Consider the following 22,893-nt stretch of genomic DNA (forward strand, 5'->3'; position numbering starts at 1 on the left):
AGACACCGAGGTATTTGACCTTCTCGCAGAAACGTATTGGGCGTGCATGTAGTGTTATTGGGTTGCAGTGTTGATGTTTGCGCAGTAGTTTCGGTCTTCTAGTGAACATAACGGTATCGTACTTGTCGACGTTTACTCTAACACGCCATTTCACCAGCCAAGGCTCTGCCGCTCTGAGTGCAGTCTATAGTCGTAAGTTAATGTTAGAAGGCTTCCAATCTTGCGCAAGAATGGCAATGTCATCCGCTTAGATGGCCACCGTCGTGTTGCGTGTAGCTGGGACGTCGTTAATGTAGACGTTAAACAGTAAGGGCCCTAGGATGCTTCCTTGGGGTACTCCTGCCTGTATACCATGTCGTGTCGATTGTTTGCCCTACACGTCGGTGTTGAAACTCCTGCCCGTGAGATATGAATCTATGAGACGTACGAGCTCGTCGGAGAACCCTGCGTCGCTGAGTTTGCGTATGAAGCCGTTGTGCCACAGACGATCGAAAGCATTACAAAACGCATGACATGGACCCTAATGGGGATTGTGATCATCAGGGACGGTAGTGCATCTATGCAACCGGCATCCATGCTCGCCGCAACGTTGGTAAAATGTTCTTGTGGCAGGGCGTTCCATTGCTCCATCAGCGCGGTTGACAAATAGTGGATGGTCGCTGGTGCATGTGGAACTGTTGCAAAACGTATCCCCAACGAATCGGATTTAATTTTAGGTAATGGGCAGGTCATTCCATCCGCCGAATATCCTACCGTTGCAAACGCTCCTCCACCTGCGCTATTCGATACTGTTGCGCATTGCCATCCGTAAAAGTGCAGTTAGGGCCGAGTGTCCCTGTGGAGAAACACACAGTACATTGTCACAATAACTTTGACTAGAAAGTGTAACATGTTCAAAGATTTTGGGGGGTACTACACCCGTACAACTCGATACCACGCAATAGCACCTGGTCCTCCACAACGATCTAACTCTACAATGTTTCTGGGTGCGATTCGGTTCCCAAACCTCAGCGTATGAGGTTAATTCCGGGATTACATACGATCGAGCACGTGGAGGTTTCATTGGGGAGATGTACTCATATATATTATGTATACGGCAGTTTACGGTACTAAAAAATAAGGCATCTAACGGTCCACAAATTAAAAATTTCTATGAGTAAACTGAAGTATGGTCCGGTTTTGGAAGTATTCGGTCTTTGTATCTTGAGAAACATGTTGTTGTTGTTGTGGTCTTCAGTCCTGAGACTGGTTTGATGCAGCTCTCCATGCTACTCTATCCTGTGCAAGCTTCTTCATCTCCCAGTACCTACTGCAACCTACATCCTTCTGAATCTGCTTAGTGTATTCATCTCTTGGTCTTCCTCTACGATTTTTACCCTCCACGCTGCCCTCCAATGCTAAATTTGTGATCCCTTGATGCCTCAAAACATGTCCTACCAACCGATCCCTTCTTCTAGTCAAGTTGTGCCACAAACTTCTCTTCTCCCCAATCCTATTCAATACCTCCTCATTAGTTACGTGATCTACCCACCTTATCTTCAGCATTCTTCTGTAGCACCACATTTCGAAAGCTTCTATTCTCTTCTTGTCCAAACTGGTTATCGTCCATGTTTCACTTCCATACATGGCTACACTCCATACAAATACTTTCAGAAACGACTTCCTGACACTAAAATCTATACTCGATGTTAACAAATTTCTCTTCTTCAGAAACGCTTTCCTTGCCATTGCCAGTCTACATTTTATATCCACTCTACTTCGACCATCATCAGTTATTTTGCACCCTAAATAGCAAAACTCCTTTACTACTTTAAGTGTCTCATTTCCTAATCTAATTCCCTCAGCATCACCCGATTTAATTTGACTACATTCCATTATCCTCGTTTTGCTTTTGTTGATGTTCATCTTATATCCTCCTTTCAAGACACTGTCCATTCCGTTCAACTGCTCTTCCAAGTCCTTTGCTGTCTCTGACAGAATTACAGTGTCATCGGCGAACCTCAACGTTTTTACTTCTTCTCCATGAATTTTAATACCTACTCCGAATTTTTCTTTTGTTTCCTTTACTGCTTGCTCAATATACAGATTGAATAACATCGGGGAGAGGCTAAAACCCTGTCTCACTCCTTTCCCAACCACTGCTTCCCTTTCATGCCCCTCGACTCTTGTAACTCCCATCTGGTTTCTGTACAAATTGTAAATAGCCTTTCGCTCCCTGTATTTTACCCCTGCCACCTTCAGAATTTGAAAGAGAGTATTATGTATGTTCCACAATCTATAGCTGTGACACCTTTTGTACTATCCTCATCCTGTCCTCCCTTTCATTGCCGTGGTCCCTCTAATACTCAGTGTAATATCATTAAATAATTGACTTTAGCCATATGTTGTCCATTTTATCTAATAAATTCTGATACTTGTCATGGTACTATTCACATATTGGATACTATCGGCTATGAAATAAACGTAATGATTTTCGTACCTAAGCAGAATATAGAACTGTATTTCAGAAACCTCTCCTCAGCATGTATACGTTCTTACACTGTCCCAGTATTTTTGAATATGTGACGACGGGCTACCAGCTCGGAAACATACACGGAACAGTTTTGTGCACTCCCGTAACGGAAAAAAAAATTCTGGGAAAAGAAAGTATACTGTGATTTATCTGTAGCAGTTTTCTTCACGTAACTCGAATTATCGTTTGAACATAAAACAGTAGCTGCTATCAGTCAGTGCATAAAGTGTTGTCGGCTCTTCAGTCTGCTCTTCCTTCTTTCTTCGTTAAAATTATTGTTACTGTCGTGTGTTACGAAAATTGAACACCGGAATTGAGAGCAATGTTATGCGGTCAAATTTTGTGCTATACTTCGGTAATCTGCAAGTGTGACCTTTGAAAAGTTGAAGCAGACCTATGGGGAACACTCCTTATCAAGAATACAAGTCATTTTTGGAATGGTGAGAACGCGCTGAACCTTGCACAGGAAGACCAACTTCACAAACCAACGAAAACGTCGAACGTGTGCTTGCTCTTGTTAGATCAGTCCGATGTTTAACTGTAAGTATGATAGCTGACCCCTTATACACTTTCTCGTACACCAAATGATGACCGAATATTAGCATCTGCGAAAAATTCACGTCAAAATGTTGCCGAAAAACTTCACAACTGGTAGAACGATAATTGAAGAAACGTGTGTGGTGATCTTGAGGGGACTGCCAATGACTACTAATGGTTAATTTGTGTCATCACAGGTGACGAACACTGGATTTTTGAGTAAGATCCTGACACAAAACGGCAAAGTGAGAAGTTGCACACTGAGACGTTTCCTCGACCGAAAAAAAGCTCGAGTGCGCAAATCAAAGATCAAAGCAGTGCTGCTTTGCTTTTTTGACAAATGGTTCAAATGGCTCTGAGCACTGTGGGACTTAACATCTGAGGTCATCAGTCCCTTAGAACCTAGAACTAACCTAAGGACATCACACACATCCATGACCGAGGCAGGATTCGAACCTGTGACCGTAGCGGTCGCGCGGTTCCAGATTGAAGCGCCTAGAACCGCTCGCCCACATCGGCCGGCCTTTTTTGACAGTACTGGTATAGTGCATAAAGTATTTATTCTCCAGGACAAACTATCAATTAAGTGTTTTACAAAAATGACCCTGAAGGACTCATGTCACATGGCCTACTTCGATCACGGAATTTTTGAATTCAAAAGGCATTCCTGTTGGACCCCAGGCCCCTTATTTACCTGATATGAGTTCTCGTGATTCTTTTCTTTTCTCTAAATTGAAAAAGTCTTGAAAGAATGTCATTTTGGGATTCTGAAAAACATTCTCTAGAAGAGCGTAGCGTTCCAAAAGATTGTAAAAGGGCACAGGTCATCCCCGTTTTCAAGAAGGGACGTCGAACAGATGTGCAGAACTGTAGATTTATATCTCTAACGTCGATCATTTGTAGAATTTTTGAACACGTATTATGTTCGAGTATAATGACTTTTCTGGCGATTATAAATCTACTCTGTAGGAATCACCATGGGTTTCGAAAAAGACGATCGTGTGAAACCCAGCTCGCGCTATTCGTCCACGAGACTCAGAGGATCATAGACACGGGTTCCCAGGTAGATGCCGTGTTTCTTGACTTCCGCAAGGCGTTTGATACAGTTCCCCACAGTCGTTTAATGAACAAAGTAAGAGCATGTGGACTATCAGACCAAGTGTGTTATTGGATTGAAGAGTTCCTAGATAACAGAACGCAGCACGTCATTCTCAATGGAGAGAAGTCTTCCGATGTAAGAGTGATTCCAGGTGTGCCGCAGCGGAGTGTCGTAGGACCTTGCTATTCACAATGTATATAAATGACCTTGTGGATAACATCGGAAGTTCCCTGAGGCTTTTTGCGGATGATGCTTTAGTATATCGAGAGGTTGTAACAATGGAAAAATGTACTGAAATGCAGGAGGATCTGCAACGAATTGACGAATGGTGCAGGGAATGGCAATTGAATCTCAATGCCGGCCGGAGTGACCGAGCGGTTCTAGGCGCTACAGTCTGGAACCGCGCGACCGCTGCGGTTGCAGGTTCGAATCCTGCCTTGGGCATGGATTTGTGTGATGTCATTAGGTTAGTTAGGTTTAAGTAGTTCTAAGTTCGAGGGGACTGATGACCTCAGAAGTTTAGTCCCATAATGCTCAGAGCCATTTGAACCATTTTTGAATCTCAATGTAGACAAGTGTAATGTGCTGCGAATACACAGAAAGAAAGATCCTTTATCATTTAGCTACAATATAGCAGCTCAACAACTGAAAGCAGTTAATTCCATAAATTATCTGGAAGTAGGCATTAGGAGTGATTTAAAGTGGAATGTCCATATAAAATTAATCGTCAGTAAAGCAGATGCCAGAATGAGATTCATTGGAAGAATCCTAAGAAAATGCAGTCCGAAAACAAAGGAAGTAGGTTACAGTACACTTGTTCGCCGACTGTTCGAATACTGCTCACCCGTGTGGGATCCGTACCAGATGGGGTTGATAGAAGAGATAGAGAAGATCCAAAGGAGAGCAGCGCGCTTCGTTACAGGATCATTTAGTAATCTCGAAAGCGTTACTGTGATGATGGATAAACTCCAGTGGAAGACTCTGCAAGAGAGACGCTCAGTAGCTCGGTACGGGATTTTATTGAAGTTTCGAGACCATACCTTCACAAGAAGTCAATCAGTATTTTGTTCCCTCCTACGTATATCTCGCGAAGAGACCTTGAGGATAGAATCAGAGAGATTAGAGCCCCCACAGAGGCATACCGACAATCTTTCTTTCCACGAACAATACGAGACTGGAATAGAAGGCAGAACCGATAGAGGTACTCAAAGTACCCTCCGCCACACACCGTCTGGTGGCTTGCGGAGTATGGATGTAGATGCAGATGTAGAATGCGATCGACGTGTTAAAGACCCTACGAGCAGGAACCTTCCAGCGTTGCTACCAAGACTGCGAACAAAGACTCCGTCAGTGTGTAGATGCCGAGGGGAACTACTTTGAAGGGGACTACAATGTCGTTTAAAAAAGTAAAAACTTTGGTTGATAACAAAGTCAGTCTCATTACTTTACTCATATACCTAGTATGACAGTCCACGGGACATTACAACTGGCGCGACGTGGTACTTAATAGGGTGTGTGATAACCACAGACGGCAGGTCACGCTCTTGCAACGTGCTCCTGCGCAGGCCACAAAGCTTGTGAGGGGTTCTTGCGGTAAGGCGTTCCATTCCTTCATTAGCGCCATTGAAAGTTGTTGAATGGTGGACGTGCCGCAATAAGTTTCCACAACGAATTCCACACTTGCTCGATGGGATTTAAGGCGAGGGGCGGGCAGGCCAGTTCATTCTCTGAACACTCTCTGGTTCGAAGAGCTCCTCCACCTGCAATATTCGAAGTGGTCGCCCATTGCAATCCATAAAAATGCAGTTAGGGCCAAATGCCCCTCTGAAGAGACGCACATGGGGAAGGAGTACAGTGTCACAACAACTTTGACTAGCGAGTGAACAGTATTTAAAAATTTCGTATTTGGTACGCCCATCCTACTTTGTGCCACCCATAGCATACCACCTGGACTATCATAACAATCAAGTTCCACATTGTTTCGGGGTACGTTACGTTTTCCCACATCTCGCCATATAAGGGAATGTCCCGACTTAAATCCCTTCGAGTACGGGTGGAGTAGGTCAAGGATACGTATTGTAACTCATCCACATGCACCATCGACCATCCAGCAGTTGTCCACTTCCCTGCTCCAGGAATGGAACGTCCTATCAAAAGAATTTCTTACCAGCCTTGTGGTCAGCATGGGTCAGCATGCATTTCCGTCCATGTTACCCACCCTGCTAAGAAACATCCTGGATCACTGTGGCTTGACTGTAATTATTGCCTTTGAATAAAAGTGTCTTTTCTGTCAGTCACATAGCGTATTTCATTTAATTACCTTCTATACTGTACTTCAATACTTTTTTTATGTATCGCCCAAGCTTCACTGACCTATGTTACTTGGCAATGACACCTCATGTGAAAGTTACTTTCGTCCTTAAGCACATAATCCTTGTCCAACAGTACAACAAAAACATCTTAGTAACATTCCTCTAAGCCGCTAAAGGCGAGAAGACTAATTGCTTATTAAGGGCTTTAAAAGTCACAAGAGAACTCTCACCATTCCTAAGAATTTCAAAATAAGGATGAACGCTAACCCAGGAAGAAAGTTCATTTTCATCTTCTATCCTCCCGCCGTTACTCACCTTTTTGAGTGGGTTGGCGTTTTAAGTCCGTAATCGAATCGAGGCATTAATATTAATCTGTTAACCTAGTTACATAAATGAGCTCCAGAATATTTCAAAAATCACAGGGTCTGTCTGTCTGTCTGTCTGCACTCGGTGCCTTGTATTTCGACACCTACCTATATTAAAAACAGTAACGTGATTCTGCGCACATGCATTGACGTCGTAGCGCTTCAACATTGGGTTTTGCAGTCTCTGTAGGTAACGGGCTTTGCTTATGACGAACATATCAACCTTATTATACTTCCAAAAATGCGTCTCGTCAACGGAGGAAAAGTGAAGAACGGAGCTGCCTTTACATAATTAAATATCTGTTTCACATAGGCAGTCCCAATTCTGACATGTGCCAACAGCAAACAAAAGGGGAGGAAGAATTAGTAGTACTGGCCACGTCCTTTTGCTGCTGGATCATGGAACATTATGACTTATGAACCTGGAGGAAAATAAACTTCTCTCAGATAGTCACTATGTGCTCGGGAAAAGTCACTCGGGGAAGAACATACTGCCTCGTTCACAGACTGGACATCTTAATACTTCATTACTACAAAATGGAGCAGTGGTTAAACAACTGTACTGCTATCCACGTCCTGGCATCATGATAGAAGCTCCCATGATTTCATTACAACGCTTTATTTGACTGGATGGATGATTCCTTTAACAAACTTCCTTATAAAACTAGACTGTTGTTTCCTTACTAATCGCATTAGCTTCGACGGGAGTTTTAAGTTCTAATGAACCTTACCACACTTGCGCATAATACCTCGCTCCTCATAGCATGAAGGTAGCTGTGGCTGTGGAAATTGCCTTGTGGAACTGTACGAACGTGTCACGCTGCGCTATTACGGAAGTGCTTTAAAATCCGAGAGTTATTAAAATGTGAAGTACTGTGCAAAGTGGCTTCTGAATGGCATAGCTAAAAGTGTGGGGAGAGTGTAACACTTCAGAAACAAACTCTGTTTTCACTACACACATACTCTGAATCTCACATAATTTCTGTAAAGCTACTGTGTACGTCCCAGTTTTAACATAGAAGCGATCGTTGACAAAATTGTGGGCTGAAAGAGTTTTATGTAAATAAATTACAATGATATGCTCACTTTCTTCTCGAAAAACAATGACTAGAGAGATAATTTTACAATGGCGACAGCATTATACCTGATGGCCGCATCATGATTTTCAATAAGTCCTATACTGCAGATGAGTCGCCAAGACAGCATCCTCCCTACCCCGCCGTGACTGCCCTCCCCCCCCCCCCCCGTCCAGGCCCCGCCTAAAATAACGTTTCTGCAATGCGAATTTAGAAAATTTTATAATTTCGCAAGTAGTTTTAGTGTAAATAAAGTATTATTGAAAAATTTTATTTGAATGAACTATGTATATTAATGAAAATCATACGTCTCATCAAATTAAATGTATCTCTGTAGTAATTAAATAACAAATTGCATTAACTTGCAAAAAAACTGAAGTTCCTTACTTGATGGAGGAATACATCCATGGTCGAGGCAGGCGACGATTCAGATCTGGTACGACTTTGAAATATAGAACGATGTTGATCGGCCGGCCGCTGGTGGCCGAGCGGTTCTAGGCGCTTCAGTCTGGAACCGCGCGACCGCTACGGTCGCAGGTTCGAATCCTGCCTCGGGCATGGATGTGTGTGATGCCCGTAGGTTAGTTAGGTTTAAGTAGTTCTAAGTTGTAGGGGACTGATGACCTGAGATGTTAAGTCTCATAGTGCTCAGAGCCATTTGAACAATTTTTTTTTTATGTTGCTCCATTCTTTATTAAGCGTTACGCGTTTCAAAATTTGATCATCAGACTTAAGATTTAAATCAAACTTTAGCATAAGCTCACGAAAGTAAGCACATAGACTTAACATAATACAGATCTTATCCGATATACTTATATTTCATACTGCCTTGTATACGCGAAGAGAACCAGTGCCAAACCGGTATCGCAGAAACATGATTCAGAATATTTGAACAAATGCCAATATCTGCGCTCGGTGATTTCGATGTGCGTAGCTTAATAAAGAATTGCGCAGCCAAAAGCTTTCTATTTTTCAAAGTTGTGCTAAAATCAGAAGTGAAACAAAGACAATCATTTTTTTCAAGTAGCTAATTACCGTAAACGTGTTTCAGAATGGTGTATAATAAAGGACAGGTACTGTTCAACTCCTCATAAATTATTCAGTGTGCAAAAATTGATTAATTAGAAATGAAAGAAAAACTATTGTATCTAAGAGTTTTTGGTATAATTTTACTTTGTGTTTTTTTGCCTCGAGCAAAGCAAATTCATTGATTATGTCAATGAAACTAATTGTAGTAGCTATATCATATTCCTACCACAAGACAGCTCAATTCGACGAATGACAGTACCCGTAATATTGTTCAGAAGCCACTAAAGGCTTACTGAAGGTTTGTTTGTTTGTTTTTTTTTTTTTTTTTTTTTTTTTTTAGACGATAGGTCATAACAAGCGAAAGTTGGGGGTAGCAACAGTACTGTCTGCATGGGCAAGTAAATTACATATCTCCTCTACTTTTTTTTTTTTTTTTGCTTTCTCTACCATACCGAGAAAGGTGGCGCTGTGGTTAGCACACTGGACTCGCATTTCGGGGACTTTGGTCGATACCCGTGTCTGGTCATTCAGATTTCCGCAAATCGCTCCAGGCAAATTACAGGATGGATCCTTTGAAAGGGCACGGCCGATTTCCTTCCCCATCCATAGTAACATTCCGTGTTTGTTTTCTGTCTCTAACGACTTCGATGAGTACGGGAAACTGAACCCTAATTTTCCTTCCTTCCTTTCGTCCTTCCTTCCTTTCTTCCTTCCTCCCTCTGCCATCGCCTCTCGCTCCTGTATGGGTGAGTGTTGTACCCAGAGCAGGGTTTCCCTTAGTATGTTGCACAGAACACTGGTGTTCGGCAGTTAGTGAGTAAGTGCTCTGTGTAAAAATATTAATAATAAGGAAGGTTTTTTGGACCTTTTGACAATATGAATTATTTCTTAAATTATATTACGATTTCTGTGTTATTAGTTACCAAGAAAAAATAAACATAATACTCAAAACAGCATTTTCTACCAAGGAATAAAACTTTACAATAAATTACCAAAAGAGATTGAAGAAATTGCAAAAATAACTTTATTTGAAAAGGCAGTTAAAAAGTACCTGTTATGCAATACATTTTATACATTGAAGGATTAGTTAGATAAAAGGGAGTAGGGGTTTGGTAAAAAAAAAGTTATACAAATAACTAATAATAATGTTTATAAAACATCCAACATTCCACGTAACACCTACACACTATGTTTATTTGCTTCCTTTTTTTCTTTCCTCGAAAAACTTATTCTCAAGCTATGCATAGCACAATACTAACACTTTTTCCTCTGAAACTTCCTGGCAGATTAAAAGTGTGTGCCGGACCGAGACTCGAACTCGGGACCTTTGCCTTTCGCAGGCAAGTGCTCTACCAACTTTTTTTTCCGAGGTCGAGGATCGAAGGATCAGGAAGAGGATGTAGTGGGTTTGTCGATGTTGTTTTATTTCTTTATTTCTTTAATTTTTAGAACATTGTAATTTTTTTTTAATTTTCGTTCTGTATTGTATTTATGGATTTATTTTTGTTTCATTACAAAGAAAGATCCTACAACTGCCGTAGCCGAGCGTCCGAGTCGTCTTCTCGTCTGTTGGGAGGGGTTCCCCCCTATTCCGTCCGTAGAGGATCAATATGCTCCAGGATTCTTCTTCATTTTCAGCTTCTCATACCCGGAACGCCCCAGTGAGCAGGAGGATCCGCAAATAATGAACCTAAATAATTTGCGAAAAGAGTTCTGTATTTCGGGTGGCGGCTGAACGCTGCATGTGTCGTCATCAATAGGGACCAAAAGTCGAGTATGCCTTTGGGAGCATCAGGAAATATGTAGTAAACGGCCATACCTTTTAGCCAGTTAACGGCGTTCGTTATGGTTGATGGAAAGTATACGCCGTCGGGGCGCAAGACATCATCAGGGGAGATAGACTCCAGCAATCGCCGCAAGAGTAACGCCAGCATGCGCTGCGTCAGTAGCCAGCACTCGCTGGTCGCGGCACACGTCAGACGGTGTGCATCCGAGTCAGCGACTGAGCATATTGGACACAAGGGGTCGTCCGTCAGATGTATGGAATGTAGCCTCTGACGAGTAGCGAACTTCCCATTCACAACCACGTACCACAATGAACGCACCGTCGTAGGTAGAAAAGGCGTGTGCACCGCTCGCCACACCGTGTTCCAGGCAACTTCAGGATGCCTGTGGGCGACGGTATTTAGAGGTTGTTGCTATTGATAGAGGCGATAATAGTCTTTTGTGGTGGGCTTCCGTGTCGTCGGAAGTTCTGACCGTAAGTAGCTGAAGTCAATCAAGAACTCTCTGACGTGGGTGAGTGCCGGTGAAATGTGTCCTACAGAAACCGGGGGATGCAGAGAGTGTGGTGCCACTTCCGCTATCAGGGTACCCGTCAGAGTGGCGTGCGCAGAGGTCCACGTGCGACGCATAGTGTTGAGATAAAGCGATCGCGCACTGTTATATACATGAATTAAACCGATACCACCCGCCCGCTGCGGCAGTGTCAGGGTGGCGTATCGGACTTTAAAAACCAGACCGGTGCTTACGAAATGTCCATATGCTGCTTGAAATCTGTCGGCCATCGTAGCCGTCAAGGGAAGGATATGCGCAAAATAGTTCAGTTTTGAGACAAGATAGGTGTTGTCATAACGTGTTCTGAGGAGCATATCCAAGCAACGCAGTTTGTTGTCCTGCAGCAGAGCGCGTGTCCGGTGTAGGAGCCGCCGGTACGTAGCCGCCGCCGTGCGGCGGACATTGCTATAGAATTGCACTCCTAAACACTTGAGTACGGGCACCTTGTCAAAGGGCACCGCCGTCGTGTGGGAAAGCCCCCCTCCGACAGCCATGTATTTTGTCTTCTTCACGTTGATGACGCTTCCAGCGACCGCCCCGTACTGGCGTAGCCACTGTAGCCCTATATGCATTTCATCCTCTGATCTGGCCAGGAACACCACGTCATCGGCGAATGCACCACAACGAAAGGTCACGTCCCGCAAGGAGATACCAGTTAATCGCTGCCGTAGACCATGTAAAGCTGGTTCAAGCGCTGCAGCAAATAATATACCCGACACGGGGCACCCTTGTCGCACTGACCGTCCAACAACAATGTGACCAGACTGATAACCGTTGACCATCATGCGGGAGCGCGCTCCGTAGACCAGTCGAAGGACCACCTGTGCAGACTCCGGAGAGAGGCCCATGTGTTGCAAAACTGCGCATAAGGAGCCGTGGTCGACGCGGTCGAATGCGTGGTCAAAATCTACGGCGACAAGGGCGCCTCGTATTTTTCAGGCCGCCGTCAAAGCAATTACATCGCGGTATGCTCCTAACGCCGTATGAATGTTGCTGACACCACCTAAACATGTCTGATCGGTATGGATGGCTTTTCCGATAGAGGTGTGGAGACGCGCGCGGAGGATACGGGCGAAGATCTTGTAGTCGTTGTTGAGGAGTGTGAGTGGGCGAACGTCGTGCCACCTACAACCACCATTCGGTTTCGGTACTGGGATCAAGATGCCTTCTTTGAATTCTGTGTGGACAGTGAAATCAGGGCGGATCAGGTCTTGAAACATTTGGAGCCACTTGTCGCCCATAATGTCGTAAAAAATGCGGTAGAATTCCAGGGGTAAACCGTCCGGTCCAGGCGACTTGTTCGGTGCTCCACGTGCCAAGTCCGATGTCAGCTCGTCGGGTGTAGTGGGCAACAGCAGACTATCATCGGATGTCACGTCCCGAGGGGCGGGAAAATCGTGCAACAGCTCGTCATAGTCACGTGCATTTCGCGGATCTTCCATGTACAAGGCCCCATAGTGTCTGGCGAACGTGTGCGCGATGTCCTTTAGTGTCACTGCGCGGCCGTCCTCCTCCGTGTTTACCGCCGTAATGAGCTGACGTTTGCGGTGGCGCCTCTCGCGCACAATGTGATACACTGACGCCGTTTCGTTGGGGATACAGTCTTGCACTCGCGCACGGATGCGGACACCTTCCAGCTGCTCTGTCTTGATGCGAAGTAGACGAGTTTTGATGCGTTGTACGGACATCTGACGTTCGGGAGACGGCGGTTGCGTCGCCAGCTCGCGTAACGCTGTATAGTAGAATTCCGATGTTGCCATTTGCCAGTTCGATCTGTCACGCTCGTAGGCCATCAAGGTCTTCCGGAGTGCAGGTTTGACACATCCCAACCACCACAGTAACGTGGAAGCATACATGGGCAGGCGCCTGATACATCGACGCCACGTGTCAGTGACTGCACGCCGACACGCTTCCTCGCGAAGGAGGGAGACGTTCAGCGTCCACGGGCCCCAGCTGCGTCTTGTGAGTTCAAATGGCTCTGAGCACTATGGGACTCAACTGCTGAGGTCATAGAACTTAGAACTACTTAAACCTAACTAACCTAAGGACAACACACACATCCATGCCTGAGGCAGGATTCGAACCTGCGACCGTAGCGGTCGCGCGGTTCCAGACTGTAGCGCCAGAACCGCTCGGCCACCAGCGGCCGGCTCTTGTGAGTTGTCGGGGTAAGGTGACAGTGCAGATGTACGCGAGATGGTCCGTGAAGGCCGTCGGCCAGAGTTCTGCATCACGGGTTGCTTTGCGGAGGGCACGCGAGACGTATATCCGGTCCAGACGACTGGCAGAATGGCTGGTAAAGTGCATATATCCACTCTGCGTCCCATGATGTAAGAGCCATGTGTCGTGGAGCGCGAGGTCACGTATCAATGCTTGTAGAGCCGGGCATGGGACGTAATGGGGTATCTGGTCCTCGGGCCGCAGAATACTGTTAAAATCGCCGCCCACTATGTAATGGTCCTTATTTCCTTCCAAAAGTGGGTCTACCTCCTCCGAATAGAAGACATGCCCGTCACCACGGTGCGAATTACCGGAGGGAGCGTAGACGTTAATGAGGCGGAATGCGCCAACTGCGCCGGCCGCGGTGGTCTAGCGGTTCTAGGCGCTCAGTCAGGAACCGCGCGACTGCTACGGTCGCAGGTTCGAATCCTGCCTCGGGCATGGATGTGTGTGATGTCCTTAGGTTAGTTAGGTTTAAGTAGTTCTAGGGGACTTATGACCACAGATGGCTCAAATGGCTCTGAGCACTATGGGACTCAACTGCTGAGGTCATTAGTCCCCTAGAACTTAGAACTAGTTAAACCTAACTAACCTAAGGACATCACACACATCCATGCCCGAGGCAGGATTCGAACCTGCGACCGTAGCGGTCTCGCGGTTCCAGACTGCAGCGCCAGAACCGCGCGGCCACTTCGGCCGGCTATGACCACAGATGTTGAGTCCCATAGTGCTCAGAGCCATTTGAACCATTTTTGCGCCAAGTGCGAGTGCGATTCCTCGCCCGTTCGGCAAGTACGTCATGTCCGTCGTGTCTATGCCATCTCGGAGAAGGATGGCCGTTCCTCCTGCGCCATCACCTAAGGGTAGGCTGTAGCTGGTGTAGCAATATAGGTCTAAACGCAGCTCGGGACGGACCTCCTGGAGAAGGGCAATGTCCAAGTCTGCCGCTCTGATCATGTCGTGTAACATGCGGCTCTTGACAGTGGACTGGACACCATTTCCATTGACTGTTCCCACACGGTATGACTGAGACATATCAAATGGCGGAGGCAGTGTGCCGGTGCGAGCCCACAATGATCTCACACACCACACAGCCATCCATCTGCATGCTGTGCATCACTGTGCCGTATGAGTCCCTGACTGGCAGAGCCCTCCGGGCTCAATGTCAGCCATGGGCTCTGGTGGAGATATCGATGTTTGCCGTGCATCATCTGCCTCTATATCGTCTGCCCAATCACCAAGAGTCGATTGTGATGTCATTGGTGGCTGGTCGCTTTCACAGGGGCCTACATTTTGGGAGTCGACAATATACGCCTCGTTTTCTGGGCCACCAAATTTAGGAGAGTGTTCCTTGTCTTCAGGCACCTTCTGGTGAATGATGTCACTGGAGTCCGTTGCAATTGTGGACGAGTCAACGAAGTCGATGTCTTCCGCCGGCTTCACATCCCTGTCCTGTTCTGCAACTGACAATCGCCTCTTCTTGTGTCGCTTGGGTGATTTTTGCTTGCGGGTCCGAGATTCGACATCCACTGGAGGGCGGGGATCGACACAGTCTCGGTCGCTAGGAATCCCTGGGTCCGATCCCGACAGTGACGGTGGCTGGGTGCCCACGACGCTGCAGTGGGCAGAGGCTGTAGGAACCTCTGCACCGTTGGGCTGCGGCGCCGTCGACGGCGCTGACTCTCCAGCGGAGCTGGCAGCGGCTTGAGGAGGTAGCAGGTTTTGATCATCCATCACATCATGTCGTGCCGCCTCCACATATGTTAGCGGGAGAGAGGTCATAGTGGATCGTTGGGGAAGTTCATTGCGGGGCACCTGAACGACGCGGCGCTGCAGACACTCAGTTCTAACATGACCCTCCTGGCCGCAGCCCGGGCAGGTCCTCGGTTTGATACATTGAAGGATTAGCTAGATAAAACGGAGTAGGGGTTTGGTAAAAAAAAGTTATACAAATAACTAATAATAATGTTTATAAAACATCCAACATTCCACGTAACACCTACACACTATGTTTATTTCCTTCCTTTTTTTCTTTCCTCGAAAAACTTACCCCCAAGCTATGCATAGCACAATACTAACACTTTTTCCTCTGAAACTTCCTGGCAGATTAAAAGTGTGTGCCGGGCCGAGACTCGAACTCGGGACCTTTGCGTTTTGCGGGCAGGTGCTCTACCAACTGAGCTACCCAAGCACGACTCACGCCCCGTCCTCTCAGCTTTACTTCTGCCAGTACCTCGTCTCCTACCTTCCAAACTTTACAGAAGATCTCCTGCGAACCTCTTTCTGAGCTCAACATCTCACTCATTATAGAGGGATACTGACACAGCAGGATTGCAAATCGGAAGTTGCGATACAGAAAATTGCCCGGAGATCACCAGTGTGTGTGTGTAGTGAGTGAAGTGTTATGAAACAATGTGTGTATAGTGTGTGTCCAGTAACTCATAGTGAGATATGAGTGACCAGTGTGGCATTACATTTATTTTATAAATTATTTGTAAAAAAGTATTGTATACCAGGAGCAAATCTATCGATTGTCTCTAACTAGAAGTCTTTAAATGTATGTGTAGACAAATTAGCTTATTTTAAATACTTTGACACATGTTCTACATCCTTGTAAAAAGAGATCTACAGATGGATAAAGCTACTACTACTACCACTACTAGTTGTGATTTAATACTGAAGTACTCACAGTATTAAACTAGTTTACCCATTTTCTTGAAATTTTATTGACCTTCATCATAAACAAGGTGTTCTATCAAAGTACCAAGATTCTCAAAGTGTTCCGCCGGAGGAAAAGTTGTGGAACACCTCGTCTATAGGGAGTTTGCACCATCAGAAGGCAGTAGCAAAACCCGCAGAGGACAGACAGCCGGTGCAACGAATGGCATTTGGCCCAGAACTTCAGTAAATATGACAGTATTCTGCATAAACAAGCGAATAAATACTATTGTTCGATAACTCTATTGGCTACAAATCACAAGGAGACAGTTTATCACTTTATCCTTACGAAATTACTAATGTGACGTTTCACCTAATGTGAGGAGATTGTAAGGTGCTTTAAGGCTGTACATTTGCATTCACATCCCCGATTCTAGGCGCTCAAAGACTGTCAAATTCCCGTCAAGGTGAGTTCGGCCGCAACAGTGGCCTAATATTATGCCTCCAACGTCACAATTTGTTGTTTATTAGATTGATGGCCCTAAATACTTGACTGTGTTGTGGTTACATATCTTCCCTGCATCGAAAAACTGAAGTTCCACTTCTTTAAATGATATCGTTTCCAAGGAGTAAATATTTTATTCTTGTTCGCTGTTATTTTTCCATATCGAATAAAGATGTTGCACCGTAACTTATTCTTCAACCAATGATCATAGTACCTTACCATCACATAACTAAAATCAAACTACGAGCTATAAATCGTATAAGCGTTGTAATGTAATTTCCCTATATTCTTCCAGGGAACATTGCAGACATTGCTCTGTATTTTTCCCTATCTATCTTGAAAGCTTCTTTCTAAATTAAATCCGGTGTTAATTGTAGTAAGCGTCTTGTCTAGGCACAATATAAATGATTCACGTCAGTACATCAAGAATATGAACGTAAGACTGGTGGCACACAGTTTAACTTCGCACAGTGAACAGCAGTAGCATCGGCGCCCCGACTCTCCACGGTGGCCGCAGCGTTTTCGCTCAGCAGTGGCTACGAATGCAGTACAGGCCGAGAACGCTTATCTCCTCCCAGCGCCTCTGGATGCTGCATAACTCCGTTACTTTTTCTACAACTAGCACTAAATCAATCCACTAATGACAACTAGGCCGGTCCGCAATATCATGCAGTAGGCCTACATTCTCCAGTATTAACTATTTGTACGTGAATTAAAATTGCGTACTAACGGTCGTCTCAGGAGAACCGTTAGAACAGTAACTACTGTAGAACGACTAGCAGTAATCGTTCAGGGTGACCAAACCACGTGGAAAGAGCATATAAAACTAATACTAGAAAAAATTGATGCTAAGCAGATACGTTGGGAGAAACTTAAAGAAGTGTGATCCATACACGAAAGAAGCGGTTTTGTAAAACACTCGTTCCACCGTTACTAGACAACTGTTCATCATTCTCAGATCCTTACCCAGTAGGGTTAACGGAAGAGATAAAGGATATCTAACAAAGAGTTGAATGTTTCACTGGGGATAGTTTATTCAGCGCCAGAGAGGGGCGGAGGTGTTCAGCAAACGCCAGTGGCAGACGCGGCAAGAGAGGCGTTTTGTACCACGGAGAAGTTTACTGTTGTCTGATGTCCTTAGGTTAGTTAGGTTTAAGTAGTTCTAAGTTCTAGGGAACTGCGAGCATAGATGTTAAGTCCCATAGTGCTCAGAGCCAGGTTTACTGTTGAAATTCGGGCGCGTACATGCTAAGAACAGTCGAGCAACATGTTACTTCCTGCCACAGCCATCTTACCAAATGATCACAACGAAAGAAACCGGAGCTTTGCACGTAATAATGCTTTCTACGACTCATTCGGGATAGAAGTGGGTTGTGCTGGGGAAGGGGGGTGGAAGAATAATAGTGTCATAAGTATCCTCTGCCAGACGGTGTCTACAACTGCTAAGTTGGCAATCTAGGTTTTGTTAAGGCATGGGACACAGCTATGCTCAAAACTTTCATGCAGATCTATATCTAAATCTTTACACCCCAATCCACCTTATGGTGTGTGTAAAGATGTAGATCTACACCTGCATGAAAGTTTCGAACATAGCTGTGTCCCACGCCTTAACAAAACCTAGATTACCCAATTAGCTGTTGTAGACTGGATTCTTCTTTTTCTTATGAAAGTATTTATCGACGTGGTGGTCATTAAAGCAAACTTCCATGTGCATTTTAAGTAGATACATACAAAGAAGCCAGCAAAGAGATAACTCAAGAGTGAACAGAACTTTTTTGTACACTATTCGCAGTGAGGACGAAAGTGTTAGTATATTCTGACATGATAGAAGTCACATAAAAGTCGTGATAGTATTGCGTACACAGGGTATAAAAGAGCACTGCATTGGCAGGGATGTAATTTGTTCTCAGGTGAATTATGTGAAGAGGTGTGCAACGTGGTTGTGGTGCACGATGGGAATTAACAGACTTTGAACAGTACTTGAAGCTATGGAGCTAGACGCATGGTCATTCAATTTCGGAAATAGTTAGGGAATTCAATTTTGCAAAATTCAAAAACTCAAGAGTGTGCCGAGAATGATAAATTTCAGGAATTACTTTTTATGGCAGAAAACGTGTTGGCCAATGACCGTCATTTAATGACACAGAGCAGAGGCGTCTGCATAGCATTATCACTGCTAACAAACAAGCAACACTACATGAAACAAAAGCATAAATCAATGAGGTATGTTCGACAAACATATATGTTAGTAGTAGAACAAAGTATATTGTGGGGCATTTTGTTAGTGCAGATTGCCTACATAAGGGGCAGGCATTAACTCAGGGGCAAACCTATCATTCTGTTAAATGCTTCTCCATGTCAACCTATTGTTCTGTTAAGGGCTTTTCCATGTCAACCTATTGTTCCCTTTTGATTCAATGGAGAACAATAGGTTGACATGGAAATGCACTTAAGAGAACAATCGGTTGACATGGAAAAGCGCTTAACAGAACAATAGCTTTGCCCCGAGTGCATACTTGCCGCTAATGTATGCAACCCGCACTGACAAAATGCACCACAACATACTTTGTTCTACTACTTACGTTAGGACAGTGCGGTGATATTTGGCGTTTATGGACTATCGCAGCAGATGACTGACACGAGTGCCTTTGCTAGCAAGAACGACATCCAATACAGCATCTTGCTGTGCTCATGACGATATCGGTTGGACCCTAGATTACTATTAACCCATGGTCTGTTCAGATGAGTCTCGATTTCAGTTGGTCGGAGCTGATAGTAGGTTTCGAGTGTGGTGCGGACCCCAGAAAGCCATGGACGCCCGCATCTCGTGGTCGTGCAGTAGCGTTCTCGCTTCCCACGCCTGGGTTCCCGGGTTCGATTCCCGGCGGGGTCAGGGATTTTCTCTGCCTCGTGATGGCTGGGTGTTGTGTGCTGTCCTTAGGTTAGTTAGGTTTAATTAGTTCTAAGTTCTAGGCGACTGATGACCTCAGCAGTTGAGTCGCATAGTGCTCAGAGCCATTTCAACCAAAGCCATGGACGTAAGTTGTCAACAAGGCACTGGGAAAGCTGGTGGTGGCTCCAAAATGGTTTGAGCTGTGGAATGGACTGAACCGATCACTGACGGGAAATGGCTGTTTTTGGCTACCTGGAGACCATGGGCAGCATACAACGATGCAATTTTTATGGATGACAATGCGCCATGTTATCTGACCACAATTGTTCACGATAGGTTGGAAGAACATTCTGGACAGTTCAAGTGAATGATTTGGCTACCCAGATTGCTCGACATGGGTTCCCTCGAAAAATTATGGGGCACAATCGAGAGATCAGTTCGGGCAAAAAATCCTACACCGGCAACATTTTCTAAATCACGGACGATGATAGAGGGAGCGTGGCACAATATTTCTGCAGGGAACTTCCAACGATTTGTTTATCTCATTCAATATCGAGTTGCTTCACTAAGCCGGTCAATAGGCGATCCGACACTATATTAGGAGGTATCCCATGGCTTTTCTCACCTCTATGTATTTCTTATGTTGTTGCGATATGACTGCGAAATACGTTTCCCATTTAGTGTAAAAAATTTCGACCCATCATGGTGATCGTTTGTAATTTAGGAATTCCTTTACGTCCTGCGGCCGGCCGCTGTTGCCGAGCCGTTCTAGGCGTTTTAGTCCGGAACCGCGTTGCTGCTACGGTCGCAGGATCGAATCCGGCCTCGGGCATGGATGTGTTTGATGTCCTTAGGTTAGTTAGGTTTAAGTAGTTCTAAGTCTAGGGGACAGATGAGCTCAGATGTTAAGTTCCATCGTGCGTAGAGCCATTTGAACCATTTTATGTCCTGCGTAGCTATGGTATGTTTAATACACATATCGATGCTGAAATGCTAAAAAGTTAGTAGAAACAGGTGAGACTGTTCGATATGGTACCTGAGCACAACAAATAGGTTTAGTATTTCGGCTTGGAGGCATAGATACTACAAGGGAATACAAAATAACAGATATTTAGCGTATCTTTCTTAAACAGAGGAAGACACTAATAAGTATACAAGTTTAGGACGCACCATTCGTAACTTCAAAAATTGCGAAGCATTTTGTACATATGACGTGAGTCGTCGTAATGGCTTCTCCACGTAATGAAATCAAGTACAACGCTGAAATGTGGACGGTCATGCAAATCATCAAATATGGGTGCGTAGAATTACAAACTGACTCGCCTTCTCGTTTTAGCTTTCTAGCTGGCATTAGACATTGTGGTCAGCAAATTACGAAAGTGGGGTTACGAAAGCTGTTCGGATCAGCAGTAATCTTGCTTGCTGTACCGCTAGTCTATGAAACCGACTATATAAAGCAAACTGAAGAAGCCACTGCTATTTATTAATTATTAAAAAAACTGCTTTTATTTCTGTTTCATATACTATATTACTTACAAAACATTGCAAAAAAGGTGGAAACTACGGACTATTCACATTGTGATAAACCTATGAGGAACTAAATGAAAAAATGGATTAAAACTGTCTTAGATAAAAGAACAAAACTTCACGGCGATGATTTCTGTTACTGAGAAGCCGCACGTAAAGAAAAAGTGTATAATAAATAATTATGTAGATTTATAAGATACGCTGAGTATTATTTATAAAATGATACTTGTGTGAAGAATTATTGTAACTGTCTGTAATGACCCTATCCCCAGTTCGATGCATAATCTTCTCGCGCCAAACGAAAGATTGCAAAACTAAAAAGACGACTTGTGATTGACAAAGAAATTTATTTCACAGATTAGGTAAATGACAATACACACATGATTAGAATAATAGAGTTATACAGGCACTTTTACCATGAGATTTCAGCATGGTGTGAAGCCGGCGCCTGCTGCAGTCAGACTCCCTATATGCCGTGGCGTGGAATCAAAGAGGTCCTGGGCAAAAAGGAGTGATCTTGATAGCTTTACCACTAGTTGCTGGGGAAAACATTACCACGCGATTTGTAAGCGCGTCCCTAAAGCATCGACAGTGGTTACTAGAAGACCAGAACTAACAAGTAGCCAGCAAACGGGCGACATGCCAAGTGGACGTCCGGGCCACGGAAGCAGTGGTATCCTCGCTCTTCGAAGATGGCTTGAACATTACTCGCCTCATGTCGCAAGGCATTGTCCTACTGAAATACCGGCATGACCTGTGAAGCTGCCTGCGGGAGGCGGAGACTGGAGCGGTAATACCTCGGGCCTTGAAACCTCCATGATGTAGCAGTTGCCGTACAGATTTCCTTCAACAAATAGGTGGCGAGATAGGATGTTGTAGCTAATGACGCCCCATACCATTACATTTACGTTCTTCTGTCACGAGACTCAGAAGAACAGTTTGTGAGATTGCGTTCTCCATGTTAGGATCTAACGTGTAAGAAGCCATCACTGCAGGGTAAGCTGTAAGTGTACTCGTTCGAAAACACTGGAGCTTGCCGCTCAGCAGGCCCCTAACAACGGTCACTTCCTCACTGCAGTTTGGGGCGTGTGATTTCTGCTCAGTGGAAGCAGACGCAGTAGCATACCTAATACCAGTGCAGCCTTCAGTAGACGCCGTTGGACTGTCGACATAGGCAGGTTCACAACTGTTGTTGTACTCCAACTTCTAGCCAACACTATGGACCAAACTGTTTTGTCAGTTACGGTAATCCAGAATGAGATTTTCACTCTGCAGCAGAGTGTGTGCTGATATGAAACTTCCTGGCAGATTAAAACTGTGTGCCGGACCGAGGCTCGAACTCGTGACCTTTGCCTTTTGCGAGCAAGTGCTCTACCAACTGAGCTACCCAAGCACGACTCACGCCCCGTCCTCACAGCTCAGTTGGTAGAGCACTTGCCCGCGAAAGGCAAAGGTCCCGAGTTCGAGTCTCGGTCCGGCACACCGTTTTAATCTGCCAGGAAGTTTCAGTTACGGTAATGCTTACAAGTTGGCAGTCATCCCGCGCTGTGGTCACATTTTGTGGTCCGGTATCCGCTCGTCGATGTGTACGACTCCCTGCTATAGACTGGTTCCACACATGCACCAAAGTCATAGCACCGTGTCCTATACGAGCTGCAATATCGCAGTACAACAAACCCGTTTCCCAGGTAGCATATAATCTGTCTTGTTCTAACGCAGTGGCGCACTGTCAGTGAAAAAAGGTTGGACTAATTAAAGAAATAGAGTTAAGTGACGATAGTGGATTTACCGCTTCAGTTGTTCTACGTATTCTCTGCCCCCTC

Source organism: Schistocerca nitens, chromosome 5, assembly GCF_023898315.1.
Source record: "Schistocerca nitens isolate TAMUIC-IGC-003100 chromosome 5, iqSchNite1.1, whole genome shotgun sequence".
Taxonomy (NCBI): domain Eukaryota; kingdom Metazoa; phylum Arthropoda; class Insecta; order Orthoptera; family Acrididae; genus Schistocerca; species Schistocerca nitens.